At 31.3% G+C, this 14,758-nt stretch overlaps 1 pseudogene; it reads right to left on the bottom strand.

The window, feature by feature from the left end:
• Positions 1-14,098: 14,098 nt before the first annotated feature.
• On the bottom strand, positions 14,099-14,541 carry LOC102524317 (annotated as a pseudogene).
• Positions 14,542-14,758: the final 217 nt, after the last annotated feature.

Here is a 14,758-nt window from a genome sequence, read left to right as displayed (position 1 = left end):
AATTTCCCTGATGACCAACAATGTTGAGTCCTTTCATGTGCTTATTTGCCATCTGTATAAACTCTTTAGTAAATGTCTTTTTTCCCATTATCTAATCTGATTGGGGTTTTTCAAACTGTTCTTTTTTAGTGTCATTTATGTCTAAATTCTAGATTTGCCTTTTGTCAAATATCTGTTTTGCATATATTTTCTCACAGCCTGTAGCTTGCTTTTCCTTCTTTGAGAAACTTAATTTTGACAGTCAGTTTTCTTATTATTTTCTTTTTTGGATTGTGCTTTTGGTGTTGTCTAATACTCCTTTGCTTAATACTAGATCCCTATTATTTTGTAATACATTGTGGGTTCGTCACCAGTTGTGGATTCTGGCCAGCAGAAGTCCCACCAAGATGGAATGAATTACTCAAGACTCTGTGGAAAAGTCAAGAGAGTGAGAGGGAGTCTGGCGCCAACTCCAGGAGCCTCTCAAATCTCCCATATTTATTGAGTCCTGTCAAAGGAAGAATGCAGGAATTTAGGGAAGGACAGGGTGGTATCACAATGAGTACAAAGGCTTTGTTTATGGTTGGTGTTTGGCTCAAGGTCAGAAGACCCTTTTGGTGAATCATGTTCGTTTTGAGCCTTTCAGCTTATCGGGGTGGAACATACGAGAATCAGCTGCTTAACAACTTGGACTCAGGGTGCTGTGCCTGTCTTAGGTTGCCCCCCTCACGGGATCTTACCTGTCATTGGCTAACCAGCCATCTCACCTCTGAGTCTGCAGCTTTTTATAAGTTGTTTACCATTCCAGCCCAGGGCTGTTTTGGGGATAGAAGACTAACAGCAGGCATGCCCAGCGTTTATAGCTGAGGGCCTGGGTCATTGCTAAAACCTCAAGGCAGTTACTAAGCACACCTTCTTTAAGGAGATAAACGGCTGGGATCTGTTACAATTTGTTAACCATGGGCTCCCACAATACAGTATTTTCTAAAAGTTTTATTATTCTTTATTTAAATCCATTATCTATTTTCAGTTATTTTTTGTGCAAGGCATAAGATTTTAGTCCATTTTTTTAATTTGTGTGAATTTCCACTTGCTCCAGCATCATTTGTTGAAAAGGCTATCATTGATCTGTTGAACTGTTTTTACATATGTGGAAAACTACTTGGCATAATTTCTATGGATTTATTTCCAATAAAGATTTTTTCCCATTGATCTGTGTACTGTCCCTCTGCCAGGGTCACACAGTCTTCATTATTGTAGCTATACAAGTGTTGATGTTGGGTAGCTCGCTTCCTCCCACTTTATTCTTCTTTCTCAAGGTTGCTTTAGCTATTATAGAGCCTTTTTATTTCTATATAAATTTGAAAATAATCTTGTCTATAGCTAGAAGAGTCTTTCTGGAATTTTAATGGGAATTGAATTAAACGTGTATATCAGTGTAGTGTTGACATATTTACTTTATTGATAACTTCTAATCCATAAAACAGACCTCTCCATTTATGTAGATTTTCTTTAGTTCATTACATTTTCATTATTTCATGCAGTTTTCAACATACACAGACTGCACACATTTTATTAGATTAACACCTAAGTATTTCTCTTTTATAAAAGTCATTGTATGTGTTATTATATTTTAAATTTCCACATCCATGAGTTAATTGCTTATTTATAGAAATAGGTTAGTACATATTATTTTATATTTTGCAACCTGGGTTAAGCACTTACTAGTTACAGGAATTTATTTGTAGATTCGTTTGGATTTTCTACATAGAAAATCATGTCATCTGCAAATAGAAACTTTTTTCTTCCTTTCTGTTCTGCAAACTTAATTTCCTTTCCTTGCCTGTTACACTGACTACAGCTTCCATCATTATGTTGAATAAAAGTAGTGAGAGCAGATAACCTTGTCTTATTTCCAGTTTTAGAGGAAAAATGTTCAGTCTTTCACCACTAATATTAGCTGTAGACTTTCTACAGATAATCACTATCAATTTGAAGAAGTTCCTCTCTAGTCTTATTTGTCTTAGAGTTTTATGATGAGTAAGTGTTGGGTTTTGTTAAGTACTTTTGCTGCATCATTTGATAAATCATGTGATTTTTCTTAATCAGTATGATAGTTAATATGATAGATTACATTTATTTATTTTTGAATATTTAACCTGACTTATCTCTCTGGAATAAACACCACTAGGGCATGGAATATAGTTTTTTTTATATATTCATGAATTCTATTTGCTAATATTTTGTTAAGTATTTTTGAGCCTGTATGTATGAAGGATATTGGTCCATAGTTTCTTTTTTGTGTTGTCTTTGTCTAGCTTTGGTTTTAGTGTAATCCCAGCTGCACAAATTTAATTGGAAAGTTTATTCTCCTCTCTGTTTTCTAGAATTGGTTTTATTTCTTCTTTAATCATTTAGTGGAATTTTCCAAGGAAACCCTCTGGACCTGGGGATTTCTTTAGAGAGAGACTTTTAAATACAAATTCAGTTTCTTTAATGTTGATATTGCTATTCAAATTATCTACTTCATAGTGGGTAAGTTTTGTCATTTTGTGTTTTTTAAGAATCATCATATTTAAGGTATTTATTTATCTATTAAGGCTACGTCTGTCATTTTATTTTTTGCTTTATGCTTATTCTTTTTGTCTTCTATTTCTGTTTTATTTTTCTGTGTATTACTTGAATATTTTTTGCAACTCTATTTTGTTTTATGTGCAATGTTTTTGAGTGTCTCTTTATACAACTTTTAAAATAGTAGCTCTGAATGCTATGCACATGTAGATAGAGGTTAGCTTTAGATATTTACATAGATATCACAGTCTTCCGGCAGTGTCATTTCCCAAGAATGGGTGAAGTATAGAAACTGTAACTCTTTTATATCACTTTACAATCCCCTTCCATTTATAATATAATTATCTTAAATATTTTCTTTACATTCATTTAAAACCATATCAGAGAGTTCTATAATTTTTGTTTCAACTGTCAGAGATAACTTAGAAAATTCAAGAGGAAAAGCACAGTCCTTTGTGTTTGTTCAAGTTGTTGCTGTTTGCTTCTGTCTTTACTAATGTCTTACTTAAGGTACATTATCTTATTTCCTTTCTGTTTAGAGAACTTTCTTTAGGCATTTATTTGAAGTATATCTATATCTATATAAAATGGTTAATGTGTAGCATTGTTTATTATATTTGAGAGGAATGGTATTTCTACTTGATCTTTCTGGAAATGCTTTGTATCCTAGTTTGTAAGAGTATTGACTCTGAAATAATTCTGTTACATAGAAAATCTAGACCATTAGGCAAACCCTTATCCATTTTTCCCCCTAAGAATCCTTACCTTTAAAGTAGAGATAACTATAGTATCCACTTTATAGAGCTGTCATAAGATCAAACATAAAGATTTCTGAAAAGTATGTGGTATATATTTAGCATAAATTTTAAATAAATTTTATCTACTATAAAACATCTTTAATTTCTGTATATTCAGGATTTTTATTTAAAAAGTTAATTAATGAAAAATAAAGAACCCAGTAAATTGAACATATTTAATTCTGAATATCTCCTACTCCCATGATTGGGCTTCCATGAAGCCCCTGTTAATAGCCAGCTTTTATTTTTCTAAACTACCTCTGGATAACATGTGCACAATGGCTGTCATAGTCCTGTTTCTGTTACCTGGATTTCAAATTTCCTCTCATCAGTAATTATAGTACACACTATAAATTGTGTTACTGTGTAGCTCTGGAACTTTTCCTCCTTCTACCTTTAAATTGTCATTCTACCTCCATAAGCTCAGCATACAGCTATTTCTGTAGATTCCAACTTTTATCCCATTTCCTACCTAAGCAAAAGTTACTCTCAGTCAGAGGACAATCTCTATGTGCAAAAAAAATGTGGAAGTATACTTGTGTCTTTCTCGAAAAATTTGTTTCCTTTCACTAAAAAAAAAAAAAAAAAAGTTCATTCTGAAAGTATCTTTATACTAGAATTAAAATGCTGAACTATTGAGTACTGACATTTGACATGCTCCTCCACTATTTTATTTTAATGAAGTAGACATGGATTAAAAAACTGAATGATTAAGAAAACTGAGTAAAAACTGGGTGTTGATGAATCATGAACATAACATTACCTTTTCAACATTTAAAAAATATTTTCTCCCTCTGCTTATGGTCTTAACAAACCCAAATTACTTTACTCTCCAACAAATCTCTCCCAATTTGAAAGAGAAATTGCTTTGGTTCAAAAGAAGCTTCCATTCTCAAAGCTACTATTCAATAATGTTAGTTTTGTTTTCTTTCTGCATCGTAGATACAATTTGTTCAGCAGGGCAATTATCTATTTGGCTTTCAGATCAGTAGGAGGCATAATTATGTTGCATTGAATGAGATCTCAGCTGTATGCAAGAAGCATAACCAACATGAAACAGGAAACTACAGTGATGGGTTTAAGTTTCCTCTCTGGAGCTCAATATAACAATTTTAATAGGTGACACACCAAGTATTCTATATGTAAATGCCCAGAGGGTCTTGTTCAGTGTGGTTAAATTTGGTGAAGAGATTGTGACATCACAATTTATAATGTTACACCAGCCTTAGGTTCAGCATTGTGATATTCTGCTAGTTTTTCTACTGCCTTTTGTACAAAAATAATTCATTTTAAAACAATCAATCACATACATGCTGAAATTATTTTAAAATCAACATAGTAATGCTGAAAGAACTAAGAAATAGCAATATTTTAAACAATGTATTTACTGAAGTAACAGCTACACATTAAACTACATACAGTTACTTCATACTTTTATATCACTACTGCTGAAACTAGGAGGAACTTAAACTGTAATCTAAATTTTAATTATGTAGATAAGTCTAATTTTATTTAATTTTTATTTATTTAATTTTATTGAAGTATACTTGATTTACAATGTTGTGTTAGCTCCAAGTGTATAGCAGTGATTCAGAATATATTTGAATATATTTTCAGATTCTTTTCATTTATAGGTTATTACAAGATACATAGTTCCCTGTGCCTATACAGTAGGTCCTTGTTGCTTATCTGTTATGTATATAATAGTGTGTATCTGTTAATCCTAAACTCCTAATTTATCCTTCCTCCCAGCCTTTCCCCTTTGGTAACCATAAATTTGTTTTCTATGTCTGTGAGTCTGTTTCTGTTTTGTAAATAAGTTCATTGGTATCATTTTTTTTAGATTTCACATATAATAGTGATATCCTATGATATCTGTCTTTGTCTGACTTACTTCACTTAGTATGATAATCTCTAGGTCCATCCATGTTGCTGCAAATGGCATTATTTCATTCTTTTTTATGGTTGAGTAGTAGTCAGTTGTATGTATATACACCATATCTTCTTTATCCAGCCATCTGTCTGTGGACATTTATGTTGTTTCCATGTCTTGGCTGTTGTAAATAGTGCTGATATGAACACTGGGGTGCATGTATCTCTTCAAATTACAGTTTTGTCCAGATATATGCCCAGGAGTGGGATCATTGAATCATGTGGTAACTGTTTTTAGTTTCTTAAGGAAACTCCGTACTGTTCTCCATGGTGGCTGCACCAATTTACACTCCCACCAAAAGTGGAGCAGAGTTCCTTTTTAGAGAAGCCTAATTTTAAATTATATTGAAAGATTTAAGAAAGATGCCTTTAAAAAGGAAAGATTACACTAAGTAATTTTTGTGAAACAGATTTAAGTATGATTTAATATCAACATTCAAATGTTGATTTAAATTGTACATACAATATTTTCATTTCCTATTTAATTTATGGTCATTGATGATTAATTTAACTCATTGTAAGTCACACTTTAAAACTGATGTACTATTTAATGTGATTAAATATTACTATGTCAGAAATTATATTTTATTAATGTCTGTGGTGTAGAATGTTTAGACTGTGCAGGCATGCAAATCTGTAAAAGATACATTGCAGATTGATTGCAGTATGAAATACTCTACAAGACAAAAATACCTTGTTATTTTATAAATTGATGACGTGGGCAAAATTGTACTTTAACTGAAACATTCAGGTTAACTGAAAATGTTTTGCTTTGGCATTTATCTTTCATCTTTGAAATAAATGATCCTTATACTATTAGGTTGTCAGACAGTATTTCTTTAATTAAGATAATTTTTTAAATTGTGTAATGACTGTTTAAATTACCTAAAACACAAATATGTCATATGACCAAGTGGACAAGTGTCTTTTTTAAGTAACTGAGTTTGAAAGGCATTGAATCCCCCCCACTAAAAAAAAAATATTCAGCCATATATGATTGAAACAATGCTTTATGGCCAACAAAGTAATTTATGAATGGTCTAATAAACTGAATTCTTAATAGAATTATTTATAGTAGTTTAATTAATTAGTCAAGTATAAAACACTGTCAAAGCAGAATGCTCATTTTAAATCTAGTTTTTATAAGTTATTAGGATAAAGTTGAAGAAATCATTTAACTGTCCTGGGGCTCTATTTTATTGTTGTTATTGTTATTTAAATATATAAAATAAGAATGCTATATTTAGCTATCTTAATGGGTTCCTTGGGAAAAATTATATCACTTATGTAAATTAAGCTCAATATTAGATGTTACACCTATTAAATGTTCATATTAGTCAATATTTTATTAACATTTTATATGACTACAGGGTGATCTGCACTGCTATTTAAAGAATCCTAGTTACAACCCAGGGTAAAAGTTGTCTAGCAAACTTTTTTTTTTTCTATATAGTCTTTAATTTTACAGCAGTTTTAGGTTCACAGCTAAATTAAGAGTGAATAACAGAGATTTCCCAGATATGTCCTGATTCTTCACACACACAGCCTCCCCTATTATCAACATCCTCCCCTAAGATGCTATGTTCGTTACAGTTGATGAACCTATACTGACACATCTTATCACCCAAAGTCCACAATATACATTAGGATTCACTCTTTGTTTTGTAGATTCTCCAAGTTTGGATAGGTAAGTGTATAAATATATGTACTAATCATTATGAAAAATAATGCACTATAAGTAAAAAAATAAATAAATAGCAAATAAAATCAAAATTCTAAATATATCAAACAAAAGAAGACCTGCAAGAAGGAAGAATGGAATAGAAATCAGAGAGGTAGAAACACAAAACACATAAGACGGTAGACCTAAATCCAACTATATGAATTCTTAGTTTAAGTGTTAATATGATAACTGTATAATACCGCACTGTGTGGAAATCACAGAAGGCCCACTCGAGTCCCCTTCCAGTCATTATCTACAGAATATATACTTTCCTAACATCTAAAAGCATTCATCATTTTTTTGTCTGTTATAAAACTTCATATGATTAGCATCTTATAATATGTACTCCTTTGTATCTAACTTATTTCACCTCACATTTTGCTTGTGACATGTATCCATATTGTTGTTGGAAGTCACCATTTATTTTCATTTCTGAATAAGAATCCACTTTGTGAGTATATCAGATATATTTATTCATTCTCCTGTTAATAGGCATTTATGAAGTTTATAGTTTGAACTATTATTGATAGTGATAATTGAACATCTGTAATATACATGCACACATATTTTAAACATGTCTATACATTACAGTGAATACATACCTAGAAGTGACATTGTTGCATCATAGGCAATGTTCATAGGCATATGTTCACCCCTGTGGTTACTGGCAGTTTTCCAAAGTGGCTTTACCAGTTTTACTTTTTGTCTGCAGAGAAGCTTTCTGTGGTGCTTCACATTGTTGTCAAAAGTTGGGATATTTACTGATTACTTTAGCCATTCTGTTTTGCCTGTGTTCATACTTCATTACAGCTTTATTTTACATTTTCCTGGTGTCTACTGAAGATGAGAACTTATATATTTATTCATATTGATATCTAATTAACCCAACATCATTTATTACTAAAATAATAGTTTCCACTGCAATGAAGTGTCATTTTTATCATAAATCAAGTGACAAAATATATGTGGTCCAATTATGAATAGTTTATGTAGTTTCATTGATCTAATTGTTCTATCCCTACATCAAGCACATATTGGACAATGTTAACAGAGCTTTAAAATTGGGCTTGATAGCTGGTAGTATTTTTGTTCTTTTCTTCTGCTTAGTTCCTCTTTCTTATATTATTATAGAATCTTTTTTCTCTTAAATTTTGAAACAATTTGTGTGTTCATACACATATACAATCACACACTACAGAATTTTATTTGAACTTAATATGTGTATATAGTTTGGAGGAGGGGAATAATATCTCTATTATAGTGAGTCTTTGAATCTTTGATCATAACATCTGCCTTTTTTATTTTGTTATTTCAAAAATTTATCTGAATAATATTTTAAAGTTTTGTGCGTAAAGGGCATCTTTGTTATATTTATTCCTACCTATGTGATCATTTCAATACTATAATAAATAGTATTCTCTTTAAATATTTGTTTTTAATTAATTAATTTAATTTTTAAATAATGATGATAGGCATTATCTTACTGTTGGCAAGGATTTCTTCACTATTTTATGAATTAATATGAGTATTTTATAGATGTATATACATAATTTTTATCATATTAATGATGTATTATCATTCCTAGTTTGTCAGTTTAGGATTTTGTGAAATATATTTGTGGAATCTATCTGGATGATTAAGTTTTCTCCTTTTTTCTATTATGTTGAGTCAGAAAGATTAATTTTCTAATGTTAAACCACTTGTACAATAAAATCCACTTGGTCATGATTCATTACCTTTTTTATGTCAATGGAATTAGTTTTTTATACTTCATATAGGATAGGATTTTTAATCTGTATTCATGAGAAATATTGTTCTATAATTTAAGATTTTTATAGTCTTTGTCATGTGTTTGTTTTGTGTTGGATTTATCTCAACCTCCAAAATCAATAGTTATAACACAAAAATTATTAAATTAATAGAAGGCAAAAACTTGAACAGAAGCTTAACAAAAAATAGCATCATATGCAAATATACAATAAGCACATAAAATACACCAGTGATCATTTTCATCACAGAATTGCAAATTAAATTGCAGTAATACAGCATGTCATACTCACTGTGTTCAGATTGGTAAATGACCAGACAGAAAAGTGGTTGGAAATCCTCTTTCAATTTGCCCTACCCTCTAGGACTTTAAATCTTATTTGGTGCTCGCAAGCCCAACCTCTAGTCAGGCCTCCTAACCCTACGCCTTGAGGCCTTCAAGCATAACACTTTGTTTTTCAGAGACTATGCCTCAACTCTTTGACCTCCAGTCCAGCTCAGTCTTTCTAATTTATGATAAAAACTCTCACCAAAGTGGGTATAGAGGAAACATAATTTATTAAGTGACTTAGTGGGCAAACCAAGTCCAATTCTAGACCTTTAGCCAAAACCTGGGATGGATAAATGCCTTCCAGGTCAGCTGTAATTCTCAACATTCCTCTAAAAGCTTCTTGCTTTTTTGGAATTTTTCTTCTTCTAAACATTGTCAACTTCTGAAACACTCTGATGCCTTCAGATATGGGTTTGTTGTATGAGTGAGAACTTTGGTTTGCCAAGTAGTATCCAATCCTACCAAGTGCCATCTAGAAATATCTTTCTTTCACAGTATATATTTCATGAAAAACTCTACTTTTTTTGGTATTATAGCATAGGGAGTTGAAAAAAAAATGAATACCTATTGTGTACTGACCCTAAGTTAAGCAATGGGGGTGCAGTAATGATCCTAAGAGATGATATTCCAATCTTCATGAAGTTTTTCTACTATGAGAAACAAAGATATAACCAGGTCACCCACACAACAAATGCTTCGTAAAAATAAAAATGAATATTCTGACCTGGAAAATACTTTCCTACTTTTTTGTAGAAGTATGTTTAGTAATTTTTTTAACCAAATTGTGCCTTATCTATCACAAACATTTCATCTTTTTCCCAGAGAAAATTTCAGACAAATTTTAATGTCTAAAGGATTTTTGTAGAAGGAATAAAAATTCTTCAAGATTTATTCTCTGTTAATATTAATGACTTCAAAAAACAAAATCAGACAAGAATGTTAAAATAGTCTTATGTCTAGTTTGTACTATGGTTGAATCCCTATGCGAGAAATTATTCTTTTTTTTGTTTTCTTGTCTCTTTAGACATGTGCAAGAAGCAGATGGCAAAATCCGGTTATCAACAGTTGGCACAACAGGTAAGAAATAAGAAAAATTTAAGAGCTATTCAACGCTAGGGAGCAATATACATCCCGGCATATAGGGAATTAACCATGAAGCTTTTGTTAGTTTTAATGAGTATCTGTGGCCAATCTGGAATTTTTACATTGAATCAGCACAAAGTTATGTAGCACGGGTGTTTAATTGTCAATGGATCTAACATCTGATCTTGATAGGTTAAAAGACCTTAGAATAAAAAATAGTATTTGCAAAGGTAAAAAGGTCTGGAAAGCAATATTGTTGTGTTAAATTAGAAAAATTTTAGAAAACTTGAGGTATCTATTGAGTAAAACTTGATTCCCTCACATTTAATAAATTAATGTGTAGATTTATCTTTTTGAATGCTTAGCAGTAATACATTAACATTTTAAAAATTTTATGTCAGTATTTTTTATTTTATGTGTTTCTATTTTCAGTACTGTTTGTTTTATTCAAATATATTCAATAGAATAAAATTCACTTTCTGTTACCTAAGCTCTAAAACTTTCTTCATTAATAAGTTGCAATACAATGTCCCAAATATACTGGGTGATGTTTCAGTACGTGTGAATACGTTTGTGATTTTTATTGTATTCAAGTGAGTAAGCAATTTTCTTATCTTTTTATGTAATGCAAGGTAGTGGCAAGTAAGCACAGTGTCAAACATGTCTAGGCTGCCTTTTGAAAGCCACATTTATCTTAATATTTTTCTATTTTTGTATACAAAATTTGCACCAGAAAACTTGATACTGTGTCCTGGAAACTCCAGAGGGTTATTTTCTTCAGTTTGTATTTTACAAAATATTGGAGAGATAACCTCGTAGTGACTACTGCTTCTGAATTTATCACATATGCTGTCTTATGAGATTGAAAGTTCACTTGTTTTTAGTATTTAACTTTATTCCATTGTTTATTATCCTCATTTGTCTGGCAGTTATATTTACATATGATTTGCTGTTAAAAATCATCAGGTTCCAACCATTTTTAAAAATCACATTCATTTGAAGATTGCAAAATCTGGGTTGAGAATGTGTGATTAGCTTTGCCAGAGGAAGGTCTTTTGTTGATTAGATCAAATGTCTGTTTATCCATCATAAAAATTCCTGTTACTGTACATTATGTGATTAAATAATTTCTATAGCCATGTAGACATGATTTTGGCGTACTTACACAACCTCTTACATTCCCAACTGTCTTGGGCAAGCTGTTTAATCTCTCTGAACATTAATTTCTGAGAGAGAATAGATATAATAGCAATATGTATGTTTTCAGGATAAAATGAGAAAAAGGATGAGCTGTGTTTGGAATTTAAGAGCTCAATAAATATTGAGTCTTTTATTTCTCTTACTTTTGCAAACAAGAAAATCACTTGTACAACATAACTTTGTTCCAATGTCATGTTTCTAATTTTCTAGGTCTGTGTAAGGTCTTGTGAACTTCATAAATAAAAATAACTCATGTGGTACATGGACTCTAAACTAGAATATAACATATGTGACCCTGGAAAGAATGCTGTTCATATTCATAGAAAAATTTGAAAGGCAGCTTTTGTATAGTTTCTCAAAAGATGAAAAAGGCTCCAATATTCTGGCTTCTCTAGTTAAGGGGAAAAAAAGTAGACTAAGTTTAAAATGTATTTTAATATAAAACCATTTTTTTGAGGACAGTCAATGCTTCTCTGTTACTTTGCTAAGAGACTCATTCTTGTTTGCATCTTTATTTCAAGCAGTAATTTAGCAATTAATGAAATAATGCAAAAATCCAGCTTTGCATTAATATGAGAGCCCACAGACTTATTTGTCTACTTTTTTACAAAGGACATATTTTGTTAATTTAAATAAATACTAGATAGTAAATGTTCTATTTCTGTGACTCTATATGCAGTAAGGACCAATGATTTGTTTACAAAAACATACATAAAATAAGCTATTATTTCTAATCATAACACTAATTTTTAAAGTAAAAGTGTTTTTTGATTTATCCATATTCTATATTGAAAATTATATTTTAAAACTGGATATGTCTACAAACGTATACACAATGAAGTGAAAGAGAAACAATTATCAACCAAATTTTATAAAAAATTTCCTCAGTTATTATTGCAAGAGTGCCACATGCATTTTTCCAGATTATCAGTACTTCTGACAAGCTTCTTTTTTTGTATATAATTTTTTTTCTAGGCATATGAAAGTTATAAACCCTGTATATCATACTTCAGAATCAACATAATAGACACATTATGGTATATGCTTACTAACTCTAAGATATGTGCCACAGCTAATCTAAGCACTCACATTACATCTCAGGCAATTGCTTTAATTTGTCTTGTCACCCTTCCATCCTTAAAGATTTTGATGTATCTAGCTTTCTTAGATCATTGAAAACCTGTTATCAGTTCAAGATAATAATGAAGTCTAGTTTTCAAATTCTGCTTTATTTCTAGTGAGAATATTGTTAATTAAATATTATACCCATAAAGACACAGCATTTGATATTAATGCTTATATCAAGAGGTAGTCAGCAAGAGTTATGTATTCTTGACACTATATTATATATAATTATGAAATAATGATTGTCAAGGAAAATGTGAATACAATTTTAAGAATAAAAATATTTCTGTTATGTGTATTACTTTAAGAAAATGTTCCACATACATTTATTTTGTCCTTTTTTTCTTTTCTTTGGCTTTGAAATAATATGGATTGGCTAAATAACACTTCTCTCAAACTATGGGGTAAATTTTATAATTTGCCCATTTCCATGTGCTTAGGTCAATCTCAATGTTTTTCTCTATCTCTGAGTTGCTTATTCTTTTTCTTTCCTTCTTATGTTTTTCTTGCCCCAACTCTTCCTTTTTGTTGTTTGTCTTTATTTTTCTTTTGATAGAGTCAAAGACTTAAGAGAAGAATATTTTGAGAAGAAAGAGGGATGTTTTTATGTGCTTTTATCCCATAGCTTGCATTAAAAACTGAATATCAAATTAGTGGTTTTAATGATAGTATAAAAGCCAGCTGTGTATTCGATACTGATTTTTGTCCTGTGAAAACTGTAGTTATCAGTAACATACCTAGGGATTGATTATCCTTATGATCTTGTTGTGTGTGTGGAAAATATATTTTTTCTTGAATTTGACTTTATTTTCTTTCCTAATAACTGCTGCTTATTCCAGTGTACTGCATGGGTGTGCCTCTATCATCTGCATTTTACCAAACCCGATAATTTACTGCTAGTTCTTACAATAAGCGAGGCCAGTGATATCCTTCTAACTTAGTTTCAGATTTCCTGAAATGCATCTCAACACTTTGACTAAGTAAACAGATTAAGAACATGCCTAACTGCTTTATATATATTAATTTAGTTCACAAATATCTCAGCAGATGTAATTGCATAAACATTCCATTAGAGTTGAAGTTTTTTGTTCACTGAGCTATTTTCTTATATTTCTACTATCTACCCTGAATATCATGAAATACTTTTAGAAGAAAAAAAATGGGAGTTTTGGGACACTACAGGTAAATGAAGGAAGGTGTAATTTATTTTGCTTTATATTATAATTCTGCTTTACTCATATTTTGTCTTGTAATGTCTTTATTTCAGCTGCCACTTAAATACACTAAAGCTGACCTTTTATACATGCTGTGGTTTTGTTCATGAAAGCAGATTGTACTCATGATACACATAATTATGTACTTGTTACTGTATGTTCACATGTTTTCTTATTTAGTAGAATATAAGCTGACTTTCAAGCGTATGTTAAGATAAACTTAGAATTTCAATTTATCCAATGTCTTTTTCTACCCAGCAAAGTCTTAGTCATTTATTTGCAACTAAATATGCATATATTTGCTGTTTTTGTTTGCTTTGTTTTCGTTACAAAAATACAATTTGTTAGTGGAAAACAACAATTTGAGGAGTCCTGTTCACCGATGGTGACCTCCCTTCTTGCCAGTGCTGTCAGAAGGGGTGGAGGTGACATCCACAACGTGCCCGATCTTCATTCCTGAGCAGACAAGGGCTCTGAGGGCTGAGTGTACCCCTGGTTCAGGGCTCTTTGTCCTGCTTCCTATTGTGACCCAGAGTTTGATGTTCAAGGTAACGTTGCCCAGCTCCTTGAACCTCTGAGCCACTTCCTGGGTGGCCAAACATATTGGCATATGGAGAGGATTCATTAGGTCTGGCTTAACTGTCATCCCACCAGTCACATGACAGATAGTTTCCTGGCCAGAGAGATCAGTCACATGGATAAAAGTATCATTAAAGTTTGCAAAATTGTGGCAGACACCAAATTCATTCTCTCTTTAACCACCTGAGGTCTAAGGCTGATGACCTGTTACTTCTTTTCCTCCTTTTTGTGAGATGCCATTTCTGTGTGTCATCTTCAAGCTATGCCATGAGAAAGCTAACTGCTGGTTTCTATTTATAGATATGTAAGTAAGTTGTTAGGGAGTATATTAAGCCGTTCTCAAAAGATACTGAAAAGTTTAGGTCCCATTTTAGGAATTTATACATTTAACTACACAGAAGTAGATGTCATGTAAATTGGAAGTTAAACTACACTTACCCCTCATATAAAACTTCCA

Source organism: Camelus ferus, chromosome 11 (assembly GCF_009834535.1).
Source record: "Camelus ferus isolate YT-003-E chromosome 11, BCGSAC_Cfer_1.0, whole genome shotgun sequence".
NCBI classification, from domain to species: Eukaryota; Metazoa; Chordata; class Mammalia; order Artiodactyla; family Camelidae; genus Camelus; species Camelus ferus.
This window is presented reverse-complemented; position numbering and strand designations above follow the sequence as displayed.